The sequence below is a fragment of the Eutrema salsugineum genome, unplaced genomic scaffold, assembly GCF_000478725.1.
Source record: "Eutrema salsugineum unplaced genomic scaffold, Eutsalg1_0 scaffold_4, whole genome shotgun sequence".
NCBI lineage: Eukaryota > Viridiplantae > Streptophyta > Magnoliopsida > Brassicales > Brassicaceae > Eutrema > Eutrema salsugineum.
This window is the reverse complement of record NW_006256686.1, coordinates 11,338,339-11,354,867: the sequence shown is the minus strand read 5'-3', so window position 1 is coordinate 11,354,867 and position 16,529 is coordinate 11,338,339. Positions and strand designations below refer to the sequence as shown.

The 16,529-nt window shown below is 39.1% G+C and overlaps 1 non-coding gene across 1 annotated transcript; it reads right to left on the bottom strand.

Moving 5' to 3' along the window:
* Positions 1-5,864: 5,864 nt before the first annotated feature.
* LOC112084826 lies at positions 5,865-5,971 on the bottom strand. The gene has a single exon (XR_002898485.1). It is a non-coding gene; the product is annotated as a small nucleolar RNA R71 (small nucleolar RNA).
* Between the last annotated feature and the right edge of the window lie 10,558 nt (positions 5,972-16,529).

The window sequence follows — 16,529 nt, the reverse complement described above, 5'->3', positions numbered from 1 at the left end:
TTTAATTTCTCGGATTTCTTTGAAGTTACACTCTGAACAATTACCCTTTTTATTTCAACTATCTTAAATATATTTTATGTTATCATAATTATTATAATTTGCAAAAGATTACAATTTATGCGAACTAAATAATCTTATAAATTGAATACAATCGTTCATTTATAAATTTTCTTTATTAACAACTTTGTAATTTAATTTAATTTTAGTAATAACGATGTAACCTCAAAAAATAATTAATAAGTTAGTTAATAATGGATTTATATTAAATTATTTTGCTAAATAATTAATAGAGATATTTGTTCCTATTTGTTCGTACTTGCTATATCTCCAAATCTTTGTCTCCTTATATTTCAGGATTTGGAAAATATAATGACTAGATTTCCGGAAGAATTTAGATATGATAGTAATATTATTAGAAACTTTATGTTTAGGGTTCAGCATTCCTTAAATTAATCATTGTTAATATTTGATTGCATATTCTATAATCATCTTTCCTTACTTACGCGAGATAACACATATATGCAAGGAGAACGAAACAAATCATTTTCTAAAAAAATTACGAATGCGACTTCCATATATTTGTCATATTACTTATTTAAAGTTGCAAAAAATATACGTTAATATTTAATTCTATAATCTGTTAAATGTATCGTAACAACTTCAACCAAACTATGGAAATATTCTTAAACAATATAGAAAATCGTTATTTATGCCATCTAAGATATAACTAACAAGATACATATTCCAAAAATCACTGACTGTTGCAAATATTTTTACAATTCTTCGTATATACGCAAATAATTTTGGGACGTCATAACCTTAATTTACTAACATACTCCTATATAAACCTTTGCTGCAAACCATTTTATTCATCTTCAATCGGAAACTCAAACAAAATGTGTGAATACCAAATGGTGCATGAGTTACAATCTTTTAAAGAGATGGGGGGCCTTTGATGCCGACGGTCTTCGTGTGATGAATTTCATATTGGTTGATGAGAATGTAAGTTTGATACTCATCTCTATCAATGTTTTATATTATTAGTACTTCATATCGTTTTGCTACTAATGTTTTATATCAATTACCATAACAGGGTTGTAGAATTTCTGCCTACGTTGGTAACCTCAATCTATCCTATTTCGAATACGTTTTGCAAGAAGGAAATTGGGTGCAGTTATCCAAATTCGAACTAATTCCTTCTAAGTGGGAAGAACGGACTACAAGACACGTTAAGCAAATAATTTTAGATGGTGAAACTAAGGTCAGTTCCATCCGACCTTTGACTGGAGATCCATTCCTTCGTTTTGTTGATTTCATCCGTGTTTACAATAAGCCTTACAGCCACTTATACCCAGTTGGTAAGTATTAACATTTATCTTTATTAATTATGTATTTAACTATGTTTGTGTTATCGATTATAGTATTGTATGATTGATTGTGTAATATTGATCAGTTGTTGTACTACAATATTTTGTAATCCAGATTTCATTGGTGTTCTGGATCATGTCGAAAATATGGTAACAATTTTTTATCCCGATGACAAAAGTGTTCCAATACTGAGATTCCAAATTAAAGATCTGGAATAAGTAATATAATGGTTTCATGTTTTTATATCATTATTTGAGATACAATATAATCATAATAATTATAATGTGTAGGAATCGTACTCTTAACTGTGTTGCACATGATGACTTGGCTTACGAGATAGAAGGGAAATGCAAAGGTTCTGTAGGGAAGAGTCCATTTGCTATTTGTGTCTTAACTGATTGGTTGGTTAAGAAAAACATTGGTGCGTTTATATGATTTTCATATTTATAAGACAACCTTATAGACATTCAAAACTTGATGACCTTATCTTATTTATATATTAGATGAAATGACAATTGAAAATTACAAGAAGGGATCGCTTTCACGTTTTGCTATTGCCCCGCCATTGGATGAAGTCAAAAGCTTTGGGATCAAGTAATAAACTTTATTAACATTCAATAGTTTTTGATTATGATTTTTTTTTACTGACTAATTACATGAAAAATATTATTCTCAGGCTTGCAAAGAAGATAACGGAAGTATACGTGAGTGCTTCAAGTTCTCAAGGAATTAAGGATTAGGACTTTTGTTATGCTATCTTATATTTTATATTCTATTTTATATTTTGTTATGAGTGGTGTTCTCCTAAGTTTGTTTTAATAAACACTTTGTTTCTCTTCCTACCATATTTAATTTGATTTCAATAAAGTGTATTATTTGGATATTAATTTTTTGAATTATTTGATAGTCATATTTTTGCCTTTTTATTCGCTAATGAGTAGTAGAAATTTTAAATAGACATGTATTACCAATCCTTAACATGCAACCAACGTAAACAAGTTTTTTCTGTTATATTACACAATTTATATATATCGTTGTACTTCTATATAAATAGTACTATCATATCATCAATAAATAAAAAATCACTTAGATATAATCAAAAATAATATATGAATTTTTTAATGGATATTTAGTTTCTAAATTTGAATCTATAAATATAGTTTCATGATCTTAGAAAATATACATGCGAGATATTCGATTTCCATTAGACATATTAATCTAACTGTATTACTATAAACCTAAAGCCTCCTATATATATTGGATTTTGCAGTTGTCTAAAACCTAGATACCACATCGTACCCTTTCACGATGGAACTCTATCACCGAGTTTCTGATTTGCATTCATGGAGATCGGACTGGAAAATCAAAATATTGGTTTTAAAAAAATTTGAAACTCTTGGTCCACAAGGAATTGAAGGTTTGGAATTTATTCTGGTGGATGAAGAAGTAAGTTATTATTATTTACTTCATAGTAGTATTATTTTTCATAAACATCTTAATATATTGATACTGCAAACTTTTCAGGGATGCAAGATTCAAGCTTCGATGACTAATCCTGTGTTGGTTTCGTATTATGATCAAGCTTTGCAAGAAGGACAGTGGAATACTCTACATGATTTTGTTGTAAATGATTCATTTTGGTTTCAGAAAACAACTCATCATAAATGGAGGATTTTTCTACTTCAGAATACTACTGTCAAAAGGCTATATGAAATCCCCACCGATACTCAATTTATGTCTTTCTCAGAGTTTGAGGATATTTTGGATGGGACTATTGATCATAAGTATCCTATTGGTATTTCATATTTGTCTTATATAATTCTCATTGATTTTCAATTTAAAATCTTTTAAACATCCTTTGATACTTTATTTGATATTAGATTTACTTGGTGTTGTTGTCCACGTTGGACGACTTACAAGGATTAAGGATTACAGACTAGATTGTGATTTTCGTAGATACTATAGTCGACTACGATTTACGTTGAGAAATCTCAAGTAAGTATTTGAATCGTTACCCATTTAATTGTATGTTATCAAGATAATAATATATTTTGTTAATATATTGTAGGAATGTTGAAATTAGTTGTGTTGCTTATGGTAACTTGGCTGATGATTTCCAATCACAATGGTGGTCTGCCTGTGGTTCTAATATAACATGTGTACTGACAGACTGGCGTATAGCTTACAACAATGGTTTGTTTCTAACAAAGCTCTTAACATTTAATCATGATAACAGTAGTTATTATTGTTAGATCAAATATTAACTATACGTAAAATCTATGTTTTAGGGACATTGACTGTTTCGGATGCAAGAGGGATGTCAAGGTTTCTTTTTGATCCCCATATTGTTGAAGTTGACAAGTTCAAAGATAAGTAAGTACTATATAAATATTTGATATTTTTCTAAATGCCAGTAATAACATATCTGTATATAACTATTTAGGTACTTCAAATCCAATAAGACGGAGAACAATGACATTGAGATTAAAGACTAATCTCATATATCATATTCACCTATTAATTATGGTTGGAGGTTCAACTATTCATGTCGTTTAGCTACAAAGGTGACCAAGTGAAGTAGTAAACGTTTTAATTCTATGAACTTATGTCAAATTCATGATTTATTAATAAGATAGATTGCTGATGAGTGGAGATTTTGACTCATTCTAACTTGTGTTTACTAATTGTTTTAGGAGTTTTTGGAGTCTTTTCAGGAAGTTTCAGGTGACTTAGAGGCCTTATCAAAGGATTGGAGTGTTTAGGAGGCATTGGAGCAAAAGGAGATGAATTTGAGAAATAAGGAGCTATTTCACACGTTTTTGGAGAAATCATCCCGGGAGCACCTGCTCCCGGTTTGGACCCTTCGTGGAGCACCTGCTCCAGACGGGAGAAAAATAAGGAAAACATCTTTACCTAATCTCAAGCCGCGTGAAAGGAATAAAAGGAGTCCAAGCCGCCTATCTTTACTGCTACGCTTTCTTTTTACAATTTCCTGGACCATAGAGTTTTGACTTGTAAGCTTTTGGGAGAAGAAATCTGCTACACTTTGAGAAGAATTCTGAACCCTATTATCTCTTCTGCGATTTTAATTCATGAATTCTTTTCCATCTGTTTCTGTGTTTCTTTTCTCCATGTCTGAGTAGATCTCTTAGCTAGATTAAAGCGTTCAAAGAATTTCATGAGTTAAAGGATTAGATGCAAATAGGGCTTGATATCTATTGTCTTCACCATTGTTAGACTTAATGCTTAGGTTGAATTGATCACTCAATCTGCGATTTTAGGTTAATCTATTCATCAAAAGTGTAATAGGTTGCTAGAATAAACATTGGTGAGCGATTTGTCCTTAGCCAACGACAGTTGAAGTTAAGGCAAATCGTGAACAGATCAAACCTGCAAGCTAATGCTTGTCTGCAATTTTCTAAGTTCAAACGACAGTTTAGGATTTAGGTTGTTAGACAAAGTTATCGAGATCACGACAGTGGATCGATAAGCTTTTCTGTTTGAGTTCGAGACTTGCGTTACATTTGTGCCCTGAACAGTCATCTGATTCTTATCTCTGAAATTCCTGCGAATTGCTTTGGTCTAGTGCTTGTTTTAATTTGAATTTAAATCGTTGTTTGCCATTCTGTTTACTTTTTAGTTTTCGAAACAAACCATCTTTCGTCTTAGCTTTAATTCAATCCTCACAAATTCATAGAGTAACACTGGTCCTCTGGATTTCGAATCCTTTATATTACAACTACATCACTGTTCTATTGCAGTGGAAACTAGGAGTATATCTAGTGAGAACCAAATTTTGGCGCCGTTGCGACGGGGACCAATTCGTTACCTTTGATTTTTGGTTTGAAATTCAGACTAAGGCTTTACTAAATTTTCTCTCTTGTTCTCTTGTTTGCGTGTGTTTCAGGTGTATGTCAAACATATCCACAAGGAGCAACTGCACCGATCTTGTTTCTTTATCGAACACCGATCTAGCAAGAGTCGAGCGAGAAAACAGACGTCAAAGGCCTATTCAAGCCAACATGGGTGATCAAGGCAACAATGGCAACATGGCTGTCGAAGAGGTTCAACAGCTTCGACAACAATTGGAGCAGCTGCAAAAGGCGCAGCAAGACAGGGAGCAGCCACAACCTGCTATTGGAGACAAGGACAGTCCGCACGCTTACTATCACAACAGGGCTGCGATTGCTCCTCCAACTATTCAGAGGCAAGACTTTGAGATCAAACCTCAGCTGATCTCATTGGTGAAGCAGCACCTCTTTCATGGGCTTCCTGCTGAGATTCCGATGGACCACATCGAGAATTTTGAGGATATTTGCAGCACGACTGGATCAAATGGGATACCAGCCGATTTCTTGAAGTGCAAGCTTTTTCCATGCTCACTTGCGGACAAAGCTTTGCGCTGGCTGAAGTCATTACCACCTGGGTCATTGACTACATGGGAAGAGTGCAGATCAGCATTTTTGGACCATTTCTACACTAAGGCCAAAACAGCAGCTCTGAAGAACAAGATCTCGTCGTTTAAACAGCAACCTGGTGAAGCTTTCTGCGAAGCTTGGGAGAGGTACAAGGAGTACCGAAGAGAGTGCCCTCACCATGGGTTCTCTGATGAGCAGATTCTGTCAACCTTTTATGATGGTGTCAACTGGGATTACAGGAATGCTTTGAATGCAGCTAGCAATGGCGATTTCATGACTAAGTCCAAAGAAGCTGCTTATGAGTTGATTGAGAACTTAGCTGCAAGCTCCAGCAACAAATCCCAAGAGTATGACAGGTCTAGCAAATCAGTTCATAGTGTGGAGTTGAGCAAAATCGATGAGCTTACAGCAAAGGTGAATCTGCTGTTGAGAGAGAACCAGAGATCTGTGCATTTTGCTGATGAGGTTGGTGATGCACCGCTTGCTCAAGAGTTTGTAGATGTAGAGAATAATGATAGATGGAGGTAAATTTCGTGAATGGACAAGGGTATGTGCAGAATCGCAGTTTCAACAACTTCAGAAGCCACCCGAATTTATCCTACAGAAGCAACAATGTTGAGAACCCTCAGGATCAGGTCTATCCGCAGCAAGGAGTGCAGAATCAGTCAGGATTTCAGAAGAACTTCTCCAGCAACTTCCAAGGAAAGCAGTTCATCACCAATCAGAATCGATTTCAAGGTGGAAATCAGCAGAAGTTGCCTTTCACAAGCCTACAGCCTTCTTCGAGTTCCTCAAATAACTCGCAGGATGAGCTGAAAAACTTGATGCAACAGCTGCTGGTTAATCAGCAAAAGTCTTCCATGGAGATTAATGCCAAAGTGGACACCATGTACAATGATTTGAATGGCAAGTATGAGGCTGTGTGGACTCATGTGAAGAAGCTGGATGTTCAGGTAGCTCAGACTGCAGAAGCTGTGAAGAGATCACCTGGAACTCTCCCTGGAAAAGGTGAAAACCCCAGGAATGAGTTTGTGAATGCTATTGAGCTTAAAAGTGGGAAGACTCTACATGCTGCACCAACAAGCTCTGTCTCAAAAAAGACGAAGGAGCACTCTTCCTCCATCGGAGCACCTGCTCCAAAATCTGGAGCACCTGCTCCAGACGTAGATTTGACGAGGGAGCACCCTGAGCCAACGACGGAGCACCTGCTCCAGCCACCTGCTCCAGCAAACATTCCTGCAAGAGTTTACACGCCTAAGGTACCTTACCCAGTTCCACCAAAGAAGTCTCGCAAGGACTTAGAGGATGCAAAGTGCAGGGAGATGCTGAAGGATTTGACTGTAAAACTCCCTCTAGCTGATGCTGTTCAGATGATACCAGCCCTTAAAAGATACATGAAGGGGTTAGTGTCTGGGAAAGCTGTTGAGGAAGAGAGTGTCATGATGGTTTCGAAGGAGTGCAGTGCTGTGCTTCAGAACAAAGTGCTGAAGAAGAGAAGTGATCCAAGAAGGTTTGTTCTCTCAGTTAGGATTGGGAATGTACTTTTTGCAAGGTCTCTCTGCGATCTAGGTTCAAGTGTGAATCTGATGCCTTACTCTGTAGCCAAGCGATTGGGTTACACCAGATTCAAACCGACGAAAATCTCGCTGGTATTTGCTGATAGATCAACCAAATTCCCTGTTGGTATACTTGAGGATCTGCATGTTCAGATAGGTGATACACTCATTCCAGCAGATTTTGTGGTTCTGGAGCTTGATGAAGAACCCAAGGATCCTTTGATATTAGGTCGATCCTTCTTATGCACAGCTGGTGCAATCATAGATGTGAAAGAAGGAGTGATAGATCTCCAGCTGGGAGATATGGTGGTGCGATTTGAGATGAATAAACTCTTCAAGAAACCAATGCTGGACGGACAGACATTTGTCATAGATGATGGTTCAGGCATTGCTGAAGAGGTTGCTGAAGAGGTTTTGGCCATCGATCCTCTCGAAGTTGCACTCACCAAAGCTGAAGGAGAACATGGGTATTTGAGTGAAGAAGCTGATGGGTTTGCAAAAATGCTGAATGCAAGCACGAAGATGCAAAGGCAGGTGGCGTACATGAGCTTAGAAGGCAAGGAGAGCTCACCTGCAGAAATAGCCGACGGAGCACCTGCTCTGAATCCTGGAGCACCTGCTCTGAATCCTGGAGCACCTGCTCCCGACGGTTTGATTGATGGACCTTGGAGCGAATTGAGAGCTCCGAAGCTTGAGCTCAAACCCCTTCCTGTGGGGCTCAGGTACGCGTTTCTAGGACCCAATTCGACATTCCCTGTGATAGTGAACTCTGAATTGAACAATGTAGAGATTGCCTTGCTTCTTTGTGAAATTAGAAAGTATAGGAAAGCTATAGGATATTCACTAGATGACATTCCAGGGATTTCTCCTGATCTTTGCATGCATAGAATACATCTAGAAGATGAATCAATGACTTCTGCAGAACATCAGAGGCGGTTAAACCCGAATCTACAAGATGTTGTAAAGAAAGAGATAATGAAACTTCTAGAAGCTGGTGTGATCTATGCAATTTCAGATAGTAATTGGGTTAGTCCGGTTCATGTAGTTCCTAAGAAAGGTGGCATCACTGTCATAAAAAATGATAGGAATGAATTGATACCAACTAGAACTGTTACTGGGCATCGAATGTGCATAGATTACAGGAAATTAAATGCTGCAACTCGCAAAGATCATTTTCCTTAACCATTTATCGATCAGATGCTTGAACGCTTGGCTAACCATCCTTATTACTGTTTCTTAGATGGTTATTCAGGTTTCTTTCAGATCCCAATCCACCCGGATGACCAGGAGAAGACGACATTCACATGTCCTTATGGCACCTTTGCATATCGCAGAATGCCATTTGGCTTGTGTAATGCTCCAGCAACATTCCAACGCTGCATGATGTCGATTTTCACTGACCTGATTGAAGACATAATGGAAGTTTTCATGGACGATTTTTCTGTCTATGGAAGCTCCTTTTCTGTATGTTTGTCTAATCTGTGCAGGGTCTTGCAGCGGTGTGAGGAGAAGCATCTGGTGCTTAACTGGGAGAAATGCCATTTCATGGTAAGAGATGGGATCGTGCTGGGACACAAAATCTCAGAGAAAGGGATCGAGGTGGACAGGGCAAAGATCGAGGTGATGACGAGTCTGCAGCCACCAACATCAGTCAAGGGGGTTCGCAGTTTTCTGGGCCATGCAGGTTTTTACAGGCGCTTCATCAAAGATTTCTCGAAGATTGCCAGGCCCCTGACGCAGCTTCTGTGCAAGGATGTGAAATTCGAGTTTGATGATGCATGTTTGGAGGCATTTCACAGGATAAAAGGAGCTTTGGTCAGCGCTCCTGTTGTCCAGCCACCAGATTGGGAACTACCTTTTGAGGTCATGACCGATGCTAGCGATTATGCAGTGGGAGCAGTGCTGGGACAGAGGAAAGAAAAGAGGCTCCACGTCATTTATTATGCTAGCCGAACACTCGACGAGGCTCAGTGCAGATATGCCACAACTGAAAAGGAGCTTCTTGCAGTGGTTTATGCTTTTGAGAAGTTCAGGTCTTACCTTGTTGGGTCGAAAGTTGTTGTTCACACAGACCATGCAGCTCTGAAATACCTGTTGACGAAGAAGGACGCCAAGCCAAGGCTCCTTCGATGGATCCTTTTGCTGCAAGAGTTTGATTTGGAGATTAAAGATAAAAAAGGGATTGATAATGGTGTTGCAGACCACTTATCGAGGCTGAAGATAGATGATGACATTCCACTAAATGACAGCCTTCCTGATGAACAAGTTTACGCCATAGAAGTTTCTGGGTTTGATGAGCACCTGCTCCCCACCGGAGCACCTGCTCTGACGAGTTTTTGCAACCAAGTTGACATAGATCGGCATTCTGGTTTCCCATGGTTTGGAGAGATTGCAAATTACCTTGTTGCAGAGCAAGAACCTGCAGGTTTTGTGGGAAACAAAAAGAAGAAGTTTTTAAAGGATGTGAGGCACTACTTTTGGGATGAGCCTTATTTATACAGGCATTGCTCTGATGGAATCTTCAGAAGATGTGTAGCTGACGAGGAGATACCAGGAGTGTTGTTTCATTGCCATGGATCCTCTTATGCAGGTCACTTCGCCACTTTCAAGACTGTGTCGAAAATTCTCCAAGCTGGGTATTGGTGGCCGACGATGTTCCGAGATGCAGCGAGTTTTATCTCCAGGTGTGACACATGTCAGAGACAAGGGAACATCAGCAGGAGGAATGAGATGCCTCAGAATTTCATCTTGGAAGTAGAGATTTTCGATGTGTGGGGTATAGACTTCATGGGACCTTTTCCATCATCTCATGGGAATGAGTATATTCTGGTGGCAGTTGACTATGTGTCAAAGTGGGTGGAAGCTCTGGCTAGTCCCACAAATGACGCAAAGGTGGTTTTAAAGATGTTCAAATCTGTCATTTTTCCCAGGTTTGGTGTGCCGCGAGTGGTGATTAGCGATGGAGGCTCTCACTTCATTAACAAAGTCTTTGAAAACTTGTTGAAGAAGAATGGTGTAAGGCATAAGGTGGCGACCCCATACCATCCTCAGACGAGTGGGCAAGTTGAGGTTTCCAACAGGGAAATCAAGAACATTCTGCAGAAGACTGTGAGCACCACAAGGAAGGATTGGGCAGTGAAGCTTGATGATGCTCTTTGGGCATACAGAACAGCTTACAAAACACCTTTGGGGACTACACCATTCCACTTGGTGTATGGAAAAGCATGTCATCTTCCAGTGGAACTTGAGTACAAAGCTGCTTGGGCAGTGAAGCTGCTGAATTTCGATGCAAAGAGTGCTCAGGAGAGGAGAGTAATGCAGTTGCATGAGCTGGAGGAAATTAGGCACCTGACCTATGAAAACTCGAAGGTTTACAAAGAGAGGACAAAAGCTTTCCATGACAGGAGAATCCTCAACAGAAGCTTTGCACCAAACGATCAGGTATTGCTCTTTAACTCTAGATTGAAATTGTTTCCAGGGAAGCTGAGATCAAGATGGTCCGGACCATTCACCATCAAGGAAGTCCGACCATATGGAGCTGTAGTGTTGCTGGACACTAAAGGAGGCGAGTTTGTTGTCAATGGACAGAGGTTGAAATCATACCTTACTGGTCCAAATATCGCAGAAGGTGAATCAGTCACCTTAAGCGATCCTCTTCAAGCCTAAATGGCTTTCCAAGTCAAGCTAATGACTTAAAACAAGCGCTTGGTGGGAAGCAACCCACCGGTAAGAGTCTCTAACTTTGTGTCTTTCAATTCTTAGCTACTAACTTTGTTTTTTAGGTTCTTTCTTTTCAAAAAAAAAAAAAAAAAAAAAAAAAAAAAAAAGATAAAGCAGGTAGAGAGGTTTTCAGCGATGGAGGTGAAAAGAAGAAGAAGGAGGGAGCACCTGCTCCATCTGCTAGGTTGGTTGCTCACCACGTAGAATTTGACGAAAGAGCACCACAGCCCCCACCGGAGCACCTGCTCCAAGGGGTGCTCACCACGGATAATGCGACGAACGAGCACCCTGCTCTAGTTTGGAGCACCTGCTCTGCCAGGGTGTTTGGCGCTTCCAGGTAAGTTTTTGGGAAAATTGAAGTTTTAATGGGAACGCAGGGGCTAGTGTGCAAATTTTACCAAAAGATTTATTTTACACAGAATTTTACCCTACCTGAGTTTCCCTTGGTTTCTTAACTTGAGTTTTGCGACCCATAAACACCTCCTTCCTCCTTTCTTTTTCGCCATACTTGATACTTGAGCTCAAATCCCAGATTTTTCAAAACTTCACCGATTTCAACGTTTTTGAGTCTAAGTTCATCGGTTTTTCGTCCTCTCTCCGTTTCTGCAACCAATTTCGACACCCAACAAAGGTATGACTCGCAATTCCCTTTTTAATATTTCGGCGAAATTTTTAAAAAAGGTGCTTACTTCTATCTGTGTGTTGATTTCGACTTATGCGCATGTTGTTGAGGTTCTAGAGCAGCATCGGTTTACATCTATGTGATTATCCGTTCTACATACACACATGCAAAACTCTGCTCGAAAAATTAGGTTGGAGATTTTCTATGGGCTTAATTGTTTTCTTCTTCAATGTTGTTCCAGGAATGCCTCCCAGAACAATGTTCAAGAAGAAGGGAAAGAAGAAGAACGGTGAGGGAAGTAAACCTACCCCATCGACGTATCCATGGCCTCGCGAAGAAAACACACTGATCGAATTGCCTGATGAGTTGATACCCGAACAATCGGACGAGCAGTGGGACCAAACGGACTCGTTCTATTACAACAAGCTGCTCAACATCAAACTGCAACCAACCTTAGTGATGTGCACAGACACACTAAAACGGTTGGGAATCTTCGATGAGGTGAGCATCATCCTGCGCAACACGAAGCTGACGCAACTCGCTTTCGAGGACGACGATCTCTACCCTGATCTGGTCCGCCAATGCCTCGCATCTGCAAAGTTGCGGTACGCAAATCCGACGAAGCCAAAGGCCGATGAAGCGACTTTCACTTTCTTTGCTGAAGGGAAGCGCTACAGCATCGACATGGCAACGTTTTGCACTGCTTACGGGTTTCATGACGAGGATAAAGAGCTGCGTTTCCCGAGTAAGTTCGAGGTTGCCAACCAATTTTGGCAAACCATCGCCTCTGGCCACTACAAGTCGAACACGGCAAGCGTATCAGTCATTCGCCACCCAGCTGTTCGAATCTGTGCGAAAATCTTCAACAACATGCTGTTCAACCGTGATTCTGGGAATAAGGTAGCGCTGAATGTTTTGATGTTGCTTTACTTTGGTTGTGGTGATTTGGTTGCAGACTCTTACAGCGTCAGCGTCCCGGTCGAGCACAGTATCAACTTTGGAGTTCAGCTGGCGCAAACCATATGCGCAGTGAGGACCAAACCTTTTGGGAGTTCGCAGGTCATTTACATTGGGAGTCTCCTCACAGCGCTTTTCACTTTTGCTCATATTCCTCTTCGGTATGCTACAAAAGATGTGAGTCGAAGGAGAATGGACACAGCCCATCTGCTGACTTCAGGTTTTCTATGCGATGAGAACACCTACAGCTACAAAGGTGCTTACGGAGTTGCACAGCGCACGCCTCTCCCAAATCCTGCCATGACCGCACTAAACACTGCAGCTAACCTGCGTTTCCTGATGGAGGTGCCACTTTTAGCTGATGCAGCACACGACGGAGCACCCGCTCCGAATTCTGGAGCACCTGTTTTGAGTTCCGGAGCACCTGCTCGCGCCAGTTCTTCACGCTATCCACATTCACCGCAGAGAGATGAGGAGCTGCCTGACTACGTTTCAGCTGATGCTGGTGAGTTCGATTTGGCTCCTATCTCTGATGATCCTGATGATGCAGAGTTTTGGAGGTGGATGGTCGCGTCTACAAAGAAGAACAACAGCCTCATGAAGAGGTTGTTGCAGATGCTTACCAGTGGATGTCGTAGCAGCACAGCGACCGCATCCAGTTCTCCGGAAAGGCACCCGAGACGCAGACGTCGCACTGGTGGATCTGGTAGTGAGAGCCCGGAGGACACCACCACTCACTGACCGCTAGTAACATCTCTCTACCACCATTGTACTATCCGCTTTGGTTTCCTTTCTTTTATTTGTTTCGACAGGATTTTTCTCTGCTCCTATTTGTACACCAGGGACGGTGTATAATAAGTTCGGGGGAGGATCTTGTCATCTTTTGCATTTTCTTGTGCTTTTCTTGAGTCAGTTTTAGTTTGTTTCTTTGAGTCAGTTTGTTATATGAGTCAAGTCAAAGCTTGTGGGAATTAGGACCAATTCTATGATGATTTCAGACCATTTGTGAATCTTGACCATCTTCTTCTAGTGATTATTGCTGCAGAATCATCTAGATCGACTAATGGAAAATCCAAAGACAAAGCAGTAGACTAGAGGAGCCCAAAATTCTTGACACATCCAATGAACCTGAGCTAATTTTTCAGCTCTTCATTTTCCTCATCGATCAGGTTAGTGCTCATAGGGCTTGATTCCTCATTCTTACCTGACAAATAAAGACCTGTGTGATAGATTTGGTATTCCTCTCTCATGTTCTAAGCATTGTTTCAGGCTGTTTCTAAAAAAAAAATTGAACAAAAGGCAGAAAAGATTGAAATGATTTTCTTTTAGAAGTAAAGGGTTAGGAAAATTTCCAAGGATCCCATTATTTTACTTCTAAAGTGGAATGATCACACAAGGGATGGAAGCGAGGGGTAGGAAAATTTCCTGTGACCCCATTATTCGCCTACACCTTTGATATATAATGAAGGGACAAACCGGGGATTCGGTGGCAATCACCATCAATACTCGCGTCTTTGAACCTTGTTATATGTGCCGAAAAAAAAAAAAAAAAACGAAACAGCTTGAAAAGTGAATAAGTTCGGGGGAGAGGAAAGGTACTTTTGTGTAGTATGGTCAATTTGTTAAGGTACAAGTATGGGAACGAGTCAAGAAGGTCCTTAGCACTGGTTTTATCGATGAGACTTAGCGATGATGGGACATGGATGATGTTATGAAATTGAGGGACTAATCTGGAAAGCTGCAGCGTCTACGGAGAAGTAAATGGAGGTTATATTTTTGATTGATTTTGCAGCAGATTGTCACATGCCTTGGTCAGGTTTACGGTCTTTTGAGTTTTGCGAGTTCCCAGCCTTATCCAGTCATTCTTTTGGAGTTGAATTTGAGTTTGTTTGAGGACAAACAAGGATTCAAGTTCGGGGTAGTTGATGAGTGGAGATTTTGACTCATTCTAACTTGTGTTTACTAATTGTTTTAGGAGTTTTTGGAATCTTTTCAGGAAGTTTCAGGTGACTTAGAGGCCTTATCAAAGGATTGAAGTGTTTAGGAGGCATTGGAGCAAAAGGAGATGAATTTGAGCAATAAGGAGCTATTTCACACGTTTTTGGAAAAATCATCCCCGGAGCACCTGCTCCCGGTTTGGACCCTTCGTGGAGCACCTGCTCCAGACGGGAGAAAAATAAGGAAAACATCTTTACCTAATCTCAAGCTGCGTGAAAGGAATAAAAGGAGTCCAAGCCGCCTATCTTTACTGCTACGCTTTCTTTTTACAATTTCCTGGACCATAGAGTTTTGACTTGTAAGCTTTTGGGAGAAGAAATCTGCTACACTTTGAGAAGAATTCTGAACCCTATTATCTCTTCTGCGATTTTAATTCATGAATTCCTTTCCATCTGTTTCTGTGTTTCTTTTCTCCATGTCTGAGTAGATCTCTTAGCTAGATTAAAGCGTTCAAAGGATTTCATGAGTTAAAGGATTAGATGCAAATAGGGCTTGATATCTATTGTCTTCACCATTGTTAGACTTAATGCTTAGGTTGAATTGATCACTCAATCTGCGATTTTAGGTTAATCTATTCATCAAAAGTGTAATAGGTTGCTAGAATAAACATTGGTGAGCGATTTGTCCTTAGCCAACGACAGTTGAAGTTAAGGCAAATCGTGAACAGATCAAACCTGCTAGCTAATGCTTGTCTGCAATTTTCTAAGTTCAAACTACAGTTTAGGATTTAGGTTGTTAGACAAAGTTATCGAGATCACGACAGTGGATCGATAAGCTTTTCTGTTTGAGTTCGAGACTTGCGTTACATTTGTGCCCTGAACAGTCATCTGATTCTTATCTCTGAAATTCCTGCGAATTGCTTTGGTCTAGTGCTTGTTTTAATTTGAATTTAAATCGTTGTTTGCCATTCTGTTTATTTTTTAGTTTTCGAAACAAACCATCTTTCGTCTTAGCTTTAATTCAATCCTCACAAATTCATAGAGTAACACTGGTCCTCTGGATTTCGAATCCTTTATATTACAACTACATCACTGTTCTATTGCAGTAGAAACTAGGAGTATATCTAGTGAGAACCAATTGCTTTCATTATTCTCTATAGATGTTTGCTCATTACGATATATATATGTATATATATTCGTCTAATACTATATACGTTTATATTATGTAGACAACATAGAAAGTTTAAATAATATCATCCTCAATTATAAATAACCAAAACCATAACAAGTTAATATACATTCAAGTAATGCGACAGATATATAAAATTGTTCTTATAACCTAACTATTAACCAAAAGCATATCAAGTTAATATACATTCACTAACTGTTCTTATATTAATATTAATAGTCTAATATATTAATTCTGTCTTTCTTTTCATCATACACTTCAATTTATTTGGTCATTTTTCTTATAATTAGCATGATATATATATTTATGAATGAAATTAGAAATCGGTTAAATTCATTCATTTATGTATATTACAAAAAGGGAAACTATTAAAAACAAAAAAATACTAAATAAATCAATAAATAGTTAGTCACATATATCAACTCCATTTATCATATATCAATATGGTACTAACATAAATAAACACTTAAAATAAATTCTGTTTCAAATACAACAAAATGCGCAATTAATTAAGTATCATTCAACATCCTGTATACATACATTATAGTAGTTTATGATTTCGGTATAAAAGATAACATTCATCCCATGCACAGCACGGGTACTATCCTAGTCAGTATTTGAAACAGGCAGTTGAAAGAAGATTCGGACGGTTGGAGGTTAATTTTCGGGCGATTACAAACTGTAAAAAAATGAGATTTTGGTGCAAACGAGCGGTTGTAAATAGAATTTTTTTTAATAATAAAATTTGTGCTTTGATATTAA